Source organism: Ochotona princeps, chromosome 15 (assembly GCF_030435755.1).
Source record: "Ochotona princeps isolate mOchPri1 chromosome 15, mOchPri1.hap1, whole genome shotgun sequence".
Lineage (NCBI taxonomy): Eukaryota > Metazoa > Chordata > Mammalia > Lagomorpha > Ochotonidae > Ochotona > Ochotona princeps.
Window position 1 is genome coordinate 24,748,308 of NC_080846.1, and position 12,309 is coordinate 24,760,616.

Consider the following 12,309-nt stretch of genomic DNA (forward strand, 5'->3'; position numbering starts at 1 on the left):
CCGCCTTTGCTGCCCGCCGGGGTCGGGCACCGTGGCCGCCCAGGGAGGCCCAGGCAGGCCGACGCGCGCCTCCGCCCCGCCGGACAGCCCGCGGAGGCCAGCCAGCCGCGGCGCCGAGCAGCCACGTGTGCCGGGCCCGCGCCCGGCGCCCCGCCCCCGCCGCCCGGCCACGCCCCACCGGCCACGCCCCTTCCCGGGCCGCGCACCCGCGCGCCCCGCCCGCGGGCGGAAGCCAGAGCGAGGCTGAACGCCTGACGTCAAGGCGACACCGCCAAACCTCGCCCAGAGTCAGGCGTGTAAAGCAGCCGGAGCGGCGGCGGCAGCGGCGGCGGCGGCAGCGGCAGGACCGCCGTGGCGCCGGGAGCAGCGAGGCGGAGGGAGCGCGGGGCGATCCCGGCTGCGAGGGCCCGGTGACAGCGTGAGAGGTTCGCACGGTGCACGCGTGGCCGCCGGAGGGTGGGCGGCCGGGCGCCGGCTGAGGGGAGCTGTCGGGCTGGGGTGCGGCGCGGGCCGGGCGGGGCGGCCAGGGGCCCCGGGGCGGCGCCGGCGACCCCCCTCGGCGCGCGGCAGGTGGCTCGAGGGGGCTTCGCGGCCGGCCGAGCGAGCCCGCTGCGCTGCCCAGGCCGGCGAGGACCGGCCACCGCCGCCGCGGGGAACTGCGTGCTTTGCGGAAGGGGTCAAATGTCTGAAATATGGCGGAGGAAGTGAGAGCCCGAGGACCCCCCCCAGCACACACCACACACACACACACACACCGTCCGCTTCCCTCCCGCCGGTTTCCCCGAAGGCTCGCTCCCCGCTTGGGCTCCCTCTCCCTTGGGTGGGTGGAAGTTAGAACGGAAACCAGAAAGTTGTCGTTTTTGAACCCTCAAGCTTCCCTCCGCAGCCCCGAGCCAGGGCAAGGAGCTTTCGGGGGACGGAGGGGAGGAACCACTCCCCGACGTCCGGCGGGCTCGAGCCTGACAGGGAAAAAGTTTGCCTGAAAACGGGAGCTGGCTCGCTCCATTTGTTGCGGGAAGTGGCAGGAGGAAGGCAACGGAGGCAGCCCCACCTAGTCTGGCAGCGACTGCCGTGGAGAGAGAAAAACTGTTAAAGGGGCCTTTCCCTTCGTCAGCAAGAGGAAATCTCTCTGTAAGCGAGGGGGTGGGGGGAGAGAATCCAGGAAGTTTGTCCTCTTCTCTTTTTCCGCTGTCTCGGTGTGTCTGATCCTAAAGCCGAGCGTGAATTTTATTGGAAACCACCTCGCCCCGCCCCCAGTGAACCCGACCCTCCGGATTTTGGTGGGGGGGATGTGTGGGGAGGGTTGGGGGGTTTGCCTTTTTGGAGAAAAGAACGTCCTTGCGAGTTAGAGCAGATGGTTTGCTTCCCCTGCGCTCGCGTCCCTCCCACCCTCTTGAAGAGTTTAGAAACGTGTTTTGGCCCTGGAACTCCTGGTTAGTATGAATAGAAGTAGTCTGCTATAGTAATGGAAAGTTAGCATTTTTTTTTACAGCAAGTTGACACTAAATGACGATTTTGATGTCTTTGAATTCATTCTAGTTGGATTTTTGTTTTGCTAGAAACAGAATACCTATTGAGTGCGTAGAAGAAAGATTCTAATTCATCAATTCATGGTTAAGCCGGGGGGGGGGGGGAAGCTGTTCAGAATGCTCTTCTGGCTTGCTTAACCAGACCTTATCTAAGCAAGAATTAACTTAAAAAAAAAGATGTTAGCCTAAAGCCTTTTATCATTTTTGACTGACTCCTGAAATAGTCTTCCTTGAGTCATACTAGAGTCATGGGTGGCTTTTCTAGGGGCGGAAGGGAGTGTTTAGATCATCCAGTCTCATCCGGCTGTGAGGAGGAAACTGAGGCCTGTGGTAGATAACAAAATCAGTTAGTGGGTCTGCCAGCGCCTGGTGGACAGCCTGGAGGGGGAGGCAGCCCTTCCCTGCGGAATGGCCTACAGCTGGTGTTATTCCCCAGAAAAGGACCACCTTAGCCACCCTGCGTGAGAGACCCACTTAGGGACTTTCAGCACAAGATGTTGGAGAAATGCATAGTCAAGAGGAAGTAATTGTATTTGGAACCCTGAATGCATTTCATCTCTGTAGTACCCCAAGTGTTCACTCGCATTTTCTGGTTTGATGTCCGCACAAAATTGTAAAGCTCCTTTATCTAGGAAGCCCCAAAAGAAGGTCATTGAATAGCCAGTTTGGTTTGAATGTGCCTGGTGTCAAAACACAGCCCAAGAGCCCAATACCTGCGTGGTTTATTTGTAAAATGTGTGGGACACGGAAGTCACCTCTGTACTTCTGTCATCTCTCGGCCTCTCCCACCTGCTTCCAGCCCCGTGGAAGTCATCTCTTCCTTTCTGTGACACATATCACTTCATGTCTTAGGTTAGCATTGTCTATTTTTGTTATCCTACTAAATAGGAAACTCCAGGGAGATGTGTGTTTGTCCTTTTGTGTGTCCCAGAACGCTGGGTAAGAGTAAGGGGGGGGTGATTGGCTTTGGTTTCCTCCATCCTCTGGCCCTGGTACTTTGCCTGGGTATGTGGAAGTCTTTAGCATTTGAATTTCATTGATAAGGAAGATGCTTGAAGAGAACATAGTTGCACCTTGAAAAGTTACTTCCACATTGCCTTTGGAATCTTACAAATTAATTTTCATTTTTTGTTCACAATGATCTTGTACAATAGAGTTCCAGTAGTTGCTCTATGGTTAAGAGCCACCTTGTCCCCTTGTCAAGGAAATTTAAACAAGTTAGAATGACTTAAAAAAAAACTGGATCCATGTATGTAAAGATATTTTCTTTTGTTGTTTTTTATAAGGATGTTTTCAAGTGTGTCTTATAATTAAAAATTGGTAGAAGTGCTAGGCAGAGATAGATAATGTGGTAATTATATGTTTTAACTGTAAAAGTTTGGGTGGAAATTTCGTGTTCACATTCCTTTCTTTGCCTTTTGTGTAAGTACTTGTTAGATTTTGAGAAGTGAAATTAATATGTGAAATTGTAGCTCATAAAGAGAATTTGGCTGACTTTTTTACAATGGTGTCTTTTGCTGAAAGTGTAAGTAAACAATCTTGTTGAATGTTAAGGAGTTCTTGCTGGTTAGTTTGTGTCAGGATGGAGGGGGAGGTATTGATCTATAGTGTCTGGACTTTCTGGCACTAGCAATAGTTTAGTATTTATGAATTGCATGTTTGGAAGGTGTTACTTCACAACAGTGATATGTTCACTCTGTAGAGAGATTTGATGGTAACCGATTCTAAATTTCCTAAGATTTCATAAAAGTATAGCTAAATATATGTCTTTATTTTATTTTTAACTTTACTACTATTTTTTGAGAGGACTCTAAGCTTTGAGGTCAGGGTGAAGTTTTCACAGTTAGCCTTTTCAAATTTAATTTCTTTTACAACCAGTTTGGAAACAGGCATTTTGACTAGTGCCAGTGATTCATTGTAACATTACATAGACTTAAAATTCAGAGACCTCCATTTGTAGTGAACACTAACTTGCTATATATATTACCTGTTGCACTTTTTCAACCCAGTTGAGCACTGGGTTGTAGTAAGATAAAACTCTGTAGTCGCAGTTTTCATGAGTTTTTAGACTGCTTTCTAAAATCATTACAAACAAAAAGACACCACATTTTTCATACTGATATGCTGATTCTTAATTAAGTTACTCAAGTAAATGATGCCTAACACTCATTACATCAGCGATTTAGAAGGTTTCTTTCTCTTTTATTTTCCCCTTTGCATCATTAGAGGATCAAAATGTTTTTATATAGCTTTCCAAGGAACCAACGTTGCTCTGCTTAACTGTTGTTTGATTATGTATGACACTTGAATACTAGAAATACATTCATTTCTAAAATAAGAAACTTAAATCTCTCTAACCCAAGAGTAATTATGTTCTGAATTTGAATTTTACGTTAAACTGATTCCTGAAGTTTACTTTGGTTATTAATGCTATTTTATACCTCTGCTCTTCTAGTTAACACTACTTTTGATTTGCACTGTGAAACCTGTTAAATTTAAACTGGGTTCTTCTCTCCCTGCAAGGTGGTCCTTTCCAGTGGTAGGGAATTGAATATTTTGAATAAAAATGTTAAGAGAACACCCATTAAAAACATTATAGAACTTCCGTGAGTTTTCTGCAATTGCTCTAAAATGTATACTTTGGATAGATGTTTCTCTTTTACTTAAAACTTATTTAGCATATCATTGAATAGCTTTATTTTGAAAATATGCAGGTATCTGGTTGTGTTAGTAAATTACCATTGCCTTCTGTTTTCTTGTTCTGTCTCTTAGAAAGGGAAAAAAGATAACAGCAAACATTGTTTTGTATATTTAATAGCAGTTTTTGATAGCTCCTGGAAGAAAATCGAAAACATTAGGTAAAATAAAATTCTAGTTATGTCTTCTAAATGTATCCTTGTTGCATTAGGAGTGTTTTTCAGTTACTTTACACTAAATTAGTGGACTTTCTAAGTAGGTTCTCAATTAATGAAACTTATTGAGTGTTGATTTTAAGGCAGGATAATAAACTTTTTGTTTAATCATGTCAAGTTAATGAACTTTTTATATCTTGAATTTTAAAGCTGCAGTGACAATGTGGAATCCTAATACTGCACTGTGTTGCATATTTAAAGCTACTGTTGCTAGGATTTGTAACTTATGTGTAAACATAGTATCAAGTCTGCAACCTTGGAGTCTGTACTATGCAAATGAAAAGGGAGTTAGGGATAAATTATGTTACATAATGTGCATACTATTTCTCTCACCCTTGAAATTATTGAACTGGAGATCTTACTCTGAATCTAGAAGATGGCAATTTTCACTGTTTATGTTTTTAGATTTTTTATTAAAGTGTTATCCAGGCAAATATGTACTTCCCTTTGTGAAGTTTTCCTACCTTTGCTTCTTCATTGAAAATGATGGCCTAGGGCCCAGTGCGGTAGCCTAGTGGATAAAGTCCTTGCCTTGCACACACCAAGTGGCCAGTGCTGAGGTTATCCAGAGCCAGAAGCCAGGAGCTTCTTCCAGGTCTCTCACATGGGTGCCGGGTCCCAAGGCTTTGGGCCATTCTCTGCTACCTTCCCAGACCACAGGCAGGAAGCTGGACGGAGAGTGGAGCAGCTGGGACACAAGCTAGCACCCATATGGGATGCCCAGGCTTGGAAGGTGAGGATTTAACCAATTGAGCCATTGCACTAGGCCCCCCAAAATAAACCTGGAAAGAATGTGCGTTTGTAGTGTTCTCTTTCGTGTGGTAAAGCTCTCATTCCCCTGGAACATCGCTTAAGAGTCCATTACATGAACTATGAGTTATGACAAAAAGAGTAAGTTCTCCCCCTTTTCATTGCACTGATGTTCACACGTGTGGCACGGAAGGAGCAGTAGGGACAAGCTGACGCCGTGGAGAGTGCCTGTGTTCTTCACTGCCATGTACTCAGAATTCAAATTCCACCCAAGGGCCCTTGAAGTAAAACCAATACATAAGCCTTTACCTGTACACAAGGCGGAAAGTAATGCTTTAAAACATGTTGGATACATATTGAAGTATAATGATTGTCTCCAGGAAGAGCTTTTGTGTGGTTGCATTTTCTCCCAAACTACACCAGCCACATGTTTTCATGGCACTCCATTTGTATTGGAAAGGATGCCTGACAAACTACAGTTACTCAGACTTGAGTGTTTGGTTGGCATTTTCTCAGAAACAGTGAGCCTGTTTCTTTAAGGTGAGCGATAGTTCCTAAGCAAAGTAGAAGTTTGGAAAGCTTGTGTCAACCGATGTGCTGTTGATAGTTCCCTGGTATTTTAAAGATGCTTGTGATTGTATTAGTGAACGTTTTTGAGGAGGTGGTGATAATGGATGCCCATGTTTATGTTCCTATTCTGCAAAAGGTGGGAACCCACACCCATAGGTAAATGTAAGTTCCTGTTTTTCATGTTCGTTGAATTTCTTTATTACCATTTTAGGTTTAATTTCCTTGCAGTTTTTTTGTTTGTTTGTTTTGTTTTGTTTTGTTTTTTGGTCACAGTAATCAATAAGATAATTTTTTAAAATGTTGTTTGCTTATTTGAGAGAGAGGCCTCTCATCCACTGACTCACTCCCCAGGTGCCAGCCATAGCCCAGCCAGGACTGGACCAGGCTTAAGTCTGGAGAAGCCTGGGATAGTGTGCAGATCTCCCACAGGGTACTGGATGAAAGGACTTGAACCATGTGATGTGCTGCCTGCCTTAATTAGGTGCTCAGAAACACTTCTGGAATGATCATGTTTTTACCTTTGGGAAGAGTACTTTGTAATGTTTATTTACAAATGATTGTAGCAATCTTTGTTAAATAACGCTATAAAACTTTTGTCATAAGAAAGCTCCAGATGTGAAAGAATTTCTAAGCTAACCTATGTTTGGATCAGGTAGAAATTTAGTACCAGTTATTTTTCAGAGTAATAAAATGGGTGTTTGTGGAGAAAGAATATTGAGTTTAAATATAACTGTTGGCAAGAACCGGGTTGACCTCGGAGGAAGAATGGATGTGGATAGGTTTAGAGAAGGAGTCAATTGAAAATGCTCACTTTGAGGATTAAGCATTGCAGAATTCCTACTTGCGTGAGCTAATTCCACAATAAGGGGGAGTTTAATAGAAGGCTTTAGTGCTCCCTGTATTAAATAATTAACTAGTAAGCTGTTTTAGTGGGTCTGAGCTGGAGAACATACTGAAGTGTGTGTCCAGGACATCCATATTAGTCACAAGGTTGCCCTGGCCATTGCTAATGTAGCTTTGGTTGCTAGTTGCTGGGGAGAGGGGAATGCATGAAATTCCTTCTATTTTAGCTTTTTTTTAATACTTGTGCTTGATTTCTTCCAGGAGCAGGTTATCTTCATCATTCTTCCAGCAAAGAAAAGTAAAACAAGGCTTGCAAACTCTTACAGATAGAAAAGTAGTCATAGCACCTTGTTTATATTAAAGCAGTGATGGTGATGATAGGCAATAAAGAGGTGAAAGACCAGGAAACAGAAAAAATCAGGGAGTGTGCAGGTGGTGAGGAAGAGGTTCTCACTGTAATGAGCAGACTCACCTCTCAGAAACACACCTTGCAGCTGGGGCTAAACACCAATGGTGGGTCTCATCTGACGGAAGGGCCTATGCAGAAGTACTTGTCATTATCTGTTGGCTAGAGATTATGATCTGAATGCTTATCACCAAGAATTTTGAACACTTGTGCATTGTTACTCTCCTGCAGACCCTTTCAGACTTTTGTCTAAACCTGAAGGTCCCTAAAGAGGGCATGATTTCATCATCCTTAAAACTTTCAGTTGATTACTTTGGCCATGACGATGAATCTGAGAAGTTGCGCACCTTCCTGGGGTGGTGACTGACATTTAATTTTGCCCTATTGTCAGACTGCATGTGGCTTAGTAGTGATCCTTGACTTGGGTGAATCAAGTTTCGGTGCTTTGGCTGGTGCTGGCTGTGAAACCATGCACTAGTTAACTCCTCAGAGTCTTAATCATTATCTAGAAAGAGTTGGACTAAATAGCTGTTAAGATCTGCTTGAGCTCTCTAATCTGTATTTGTGTAACACTGCCCTTGTTTAAACCACAGCTGTCTCTGTCTTAACTCCAGCAGGAGCTTTCCAACTTGTTTCAATTTTTTCCTTCATGTCAGTCTTTACCCAGAAGACAGTAACTTTTTTTTAAGATTTTATTTGTTTTTATTGCAAAGTGAGATATACAGAGAGGAGGAGAGACAAAGAGGAAGATCTTCCGTCTGATGATTCACTCCCCAAGTGAGCGCAACGGCCGGTGCTGCGCCGATCCAAAGCCAGGAGCCAGGAGCTTCCCCCGGGACGCCCTCACAGGTGCAGGGTCCCAAGGCTTTGGGCCGTCCTCGACTGCTTTCCTAGGCCACAAGCAGGGAGCTGGATGGGAAGCATGCTGCCAGGCTTAGAACTGGTGCCCATGTGGGATCCCAGTGCGTTCAAGGCAAGGCCTTTAGTCTCTAGGCCACGCACCTGACCCAACAATAACTTTTTAAAAGTATAAATCAGACTGTGTATACCCTCTGGTCCCAGTTCTTCCCCCAGTGGCTGAAAATAAAAACCAGTTCCTTTTCGTGGCCTACAAGATCCAGTATAATCCAGTTCATACTTAGTTAACAGCTTTACCTCCTTTCCATTGTTACTAAGCTCTAAGCACACTGTACTGCTTTCTAATTTTTAAAATATTTTTTTTTTATTCTTTTTTTAAAGATTTACTCATTTTATTACAGCCAGATATACACAGAGGAGGAGAGACAGAGAGGAAGATCTTCCGTCCGATGATTCACTCCCCAAGTGAGCCGCAACGGGCCGATGCACGCCGATCCGAAGCCAGAAACCTGGAACCTCTTCCGGGTCTCCCACGCGGGTGCAGTGTCCCAATGCATTGGGCCATCCTCAACTGTTTTCCCAGGCCACAAGCAGGGAGCTGGATGGGAAGTGGAGCTGCCGGGATTAGAACCGGCGCCCATATGGGATCCCAGGGCTTTCAAGGTGAGGACTTTAGCCGCTAGGCCACGCCGCCGGGCCCAAAATATTTTTAACATTGTTTACATAGTTGAGTACACACCCATGTAGGTCTCTGATTAGGGCAGGGAAGGTTGAGGTATGAGGGAAGGTGGGTGGAACAAACGTTTCAGTTCTTTTATTTTTTTTCTTTCCCCCTGTGTCTGCAGAGGAGAGGAAGAGGTGGGAATCAGGACGGTCATTTAGGACACCTTAGAAGACCCTGATGTGGGGAAGAGAGTTCCAGGGTTGTTGCTTGAGTGGTTTTGATAGTTCTGAGAAGTTGTCAGCTTCATTGAATCAGGGTTGAAAACATCTTTCAAGATCTATTGGTTGACCAAGTCACCTTAGTGCATCCACAGACCCAGGGACTTGCTGCAAAGCTTGGGCAAAATTGTACAACCTTATCTACTTTCCATCCTTTAACAAGGCTGTCCTAGATGAGCTAGCTGTCATGTTCTTTGTGCATCTGAACATGCTGTCCACCACAAAGGCAGGCATCAGCAACTGAGGAGGCCCAGTCCTGGTACGTTCTCTCCAAGGTCAGACTACACATCCTTTGATTTCCTCTGTGGCCAGGGTTTGAGTCGAAGAATCTAGTTCAAGAGCCCTCAAGAAACCTCCCCTGGGGTGACCTCAGACTTAACTCTTGTGTTTTCCAGCCAGTGCATATACTGGTGAATGCAGCTGCCAAATCAGTTCTGCCCCCATCCCCAACTCCTTTGAACCGACCAGTGCCGCAGCCCAGCCCACCACAGATCCTGTCTTCACAGATACCAGCTGGTGCTGCAGCCTAGTCCAGGTGGCCTTCAATAACCCCCACGAGGTCCGCCCCCAGTCCCATGTGCTGTGGCCTAGCCCGGTCTGTCCCATATCCTTTCTGACCCTTGTGCATATCCGTGGGTGCTGTGGCTTAGCTGAGCCTGACCCAGTGCTGGTTTTCATGGTAACCAGTGAGAGGTGCAACCTAGCAGGGGAGTGCCCACAGTTCCTCTGCCATGGCTTGTACTTGCCAGGCGAACAGCAGTCCAGCCTTGCAAGACCCACATCCAGTCCCGGCACTTCCAAGCAGGCATTGCAGCCTAACCCAGCCAGGCATGACCCTCAGCCACGGCTTTTTTTTTTTTTTTTTTTTTTTTTAAGATTTTGTTATTATTGGAAAGCCGGATATACAGAGAGGAGGAGAGACAGGAAGATCTTCCATCCGATGATTCACTCCCTAAGTGAGCCGCAACGGGCCGGTGCACGCCGATCCGAAGCCGGGAACCAGGAAACTCTTCGGGGTTTCCAACGCGGGTGCAGGGTCCCAAAGCCTTGGGCCGTCCTCGACTGCTTTCCCAGGCCACAAGCAGGGAGCTGGATGGGAAGTGGAGCTGCCGGGATTAGAACCGGCACCCATATGGGATCCCAGGGCTTTCAAGGCGAGGACTTTTAGCCGCTAGGCCACGCCGCCGGGCCCAAGCCACGGCTTTTGAGTGGTGATGATGCCACCACATGGGCAGGTGCCTCAGTCTGCCCTCTGGTTCCCTCTTTCTAAACTACCCAGCCTCAGTTACCTCACCTGCCTGTGAGTGTAGTGTCCCAAGTGGTGGAAGCCTTAAAAGTCACTCCTTCCCTTTCAAACATGTCCTCAGTGGCCCCCATTCCAACACTTTCCCAGACCCTCTTTTCTGGGCAATCTGCAGCCCCACCAGTCCCCAGTGGCATACAGCGTGCCTGGGGGACAGGGCGGTATGTCAAAAGGGGAAAAGAAGAAAAAAAGGCAGCTATGTTGGCACACTGGCATAATTAGCATAGATTTGGTGTTAGCCAGGCCCAGGATGCCCCGGCATCTATTAGCCACTTTTCTCCCAGCACCTGCCTGGGTACCAGGCAGCCTAGGCAGCTGTCTACTGGGGTTATACTTCCTGATGTTGACCCAACAAGACCTTTACCAGTGCTTTATCAGTAATTATATTTGTCCATTTGCTTACATCTTTTTCCTACTAGCCAGTTTTTAGGAGGACAGGAATACTGTCATTTGCTACCGCTAACTCAAATGGTTGAGTAATTGACAGAAAAAATTTTAATTGAAAAAAATGTGTAAAGTTTGCAATATGTGTCATTATCTGTTCTCATCATAAGCTACTTCTACGCTAATTTTTGAAATGCTGTATCTACGTTCAACTATAATTCTTCGTTTCTTATTTAGGACATCTGTCCCTTGGGGACTAGTTCAGCTTGACTACATATTATTGAGAGCTAATTATTCTCAGTTACTGTATATTAAGATTAAATTGAGTAATTATGTACAGATTTTCATTGTAGACACACAAAGTTAGTATGAAATGTATATAACATTCAAAATATCCAAATGATAGGTGAGTGTTTTTTTTTTTAATTTATTCATTTTATTACAGCCAGATATACAGAGAGGAGGAGAGACAGAGAGACAAAGATCTTCCGTCCGATGATTCACTCCCCAAGTGAGCCGCAACGGGCCGGTGCTGCGCCAATCCGAAGCCGGGAACCAGGAACCTCCTCCGGGTTTCCCACGTGGGTGCAGTGTGCCAAAGCTTTGGGCCGTCCTTGACTGCTTTCCTAGGCCACAAGCAGGGAGCTGGATGGGAAGTGGAGCTGCCGGGATTAGAACCAGCGCCCATATGGGATCCCAGGGCGTTCAAGGCGAGGACTTTTAGCCGCTAGGCCACGCCACCGGGCCGATTGGTGAGTGTTTAGACAGAGAATGAAATGGAAGGTTTTAGTATCTACTAGTTAGAAAAGACCATCAAAATGAGGTGGAACCTGCATCATATGGAAAATTCTGTCCTCTCTTTGCCTTTCAAATTAAAACAAAAATCATAGAAAATTTTCAGTGTCGAATGCTCATATATGTATTTTAAGGATTTAAAGTCTTTCATGCAGTTTGTCTCCCAGTTGATGAGGTTTCTAAGAACTGAGGCTGTAGAGTGCGTGTAGTAGTAAAGTACACCCCAGCAGCAGGTTAGCAGAGTTAGAGTGTAGGACTAGTGAAGTCCCTACTTAGAAACCCTGAATTATGGCTTGCTAAGAAATACTTATGCTTGGATTCTAAAATTTCTTGTACAAAATTCAGTCTTTTTTATTCCATTTTCTATGAATTTTCTTCACCCTTCACTAGTATCTAAATAGGCTGCTTGGAAACTCAGAATTGATTATAAGAAGTTCCTGTCTGTTTTTCTGTATTCCATGTCCCCCTGTACTGTTTATGTAGCAGCCTAATTAATATAGTCTTTCCATTATTTTTTGGTGTATGTATACTGGTGTTCAAGAATGTAAGCATGTATGCATAAGATGGTTTCTGGATACTGAGTTCTCTGGTAGAGTTGCCAAGACAAATATTCAGAAGCTACCTTTAAAAAACAAAAAGTACTTACTGATCTAGTAATTATGCAAGTAAGTAATTATGTGCTATTCATATGTGAAAGCCATATGTAAGCATTTTAACGGCTTCTAGTGAAGTGTGGCATGCCTTTTGTTTTCTCAAGTGGCCTTATTTTACTGGATACTAATCACATCTTTGAGTAAAGATTTTATATTATAAAATGAAGAACTGTTTGTCAAAAAATAGTATTATATAGCAGTTAGCTACACAAGTTAATATGGCTAGATAAGTTGCTGGTGTTAACTGTTTAGGTCCTTGTTAAAGGGACAAGTATTTGACCTAGTGGTTGATGCTGATTGAGATGCTGGAAACTAAAGGTACATGACAGTTCATCCTTGGGAATATCAGGATGTGATATCTGAC

The 12,309-nt window shown here is 45.1% G+C and overlaps 1 protein-coding gene across 1 annotated transcript in view; it reads left to right on the plus strand.

Annotated features, from left to right (window-relative positions):
- Positions 1 to 272: 272 nt before the first annotated feature.
- The window catches only part of RAP1B (RAP1B, member of RAS oncogene family), a 41,083-nt gene continuing 29,046 nt past the window's right edge, over positions 273 to 12,309 (plus strand). Inside the window, exon 1 of the mRNA XM_058673369.1 lies at positions 273 to 425. The gene's annotated coding sequence lies outside the window, so the exon portion shown is untranslated. The remainder of the gene's footprint in view (positions 426 to 12,309) is intronic.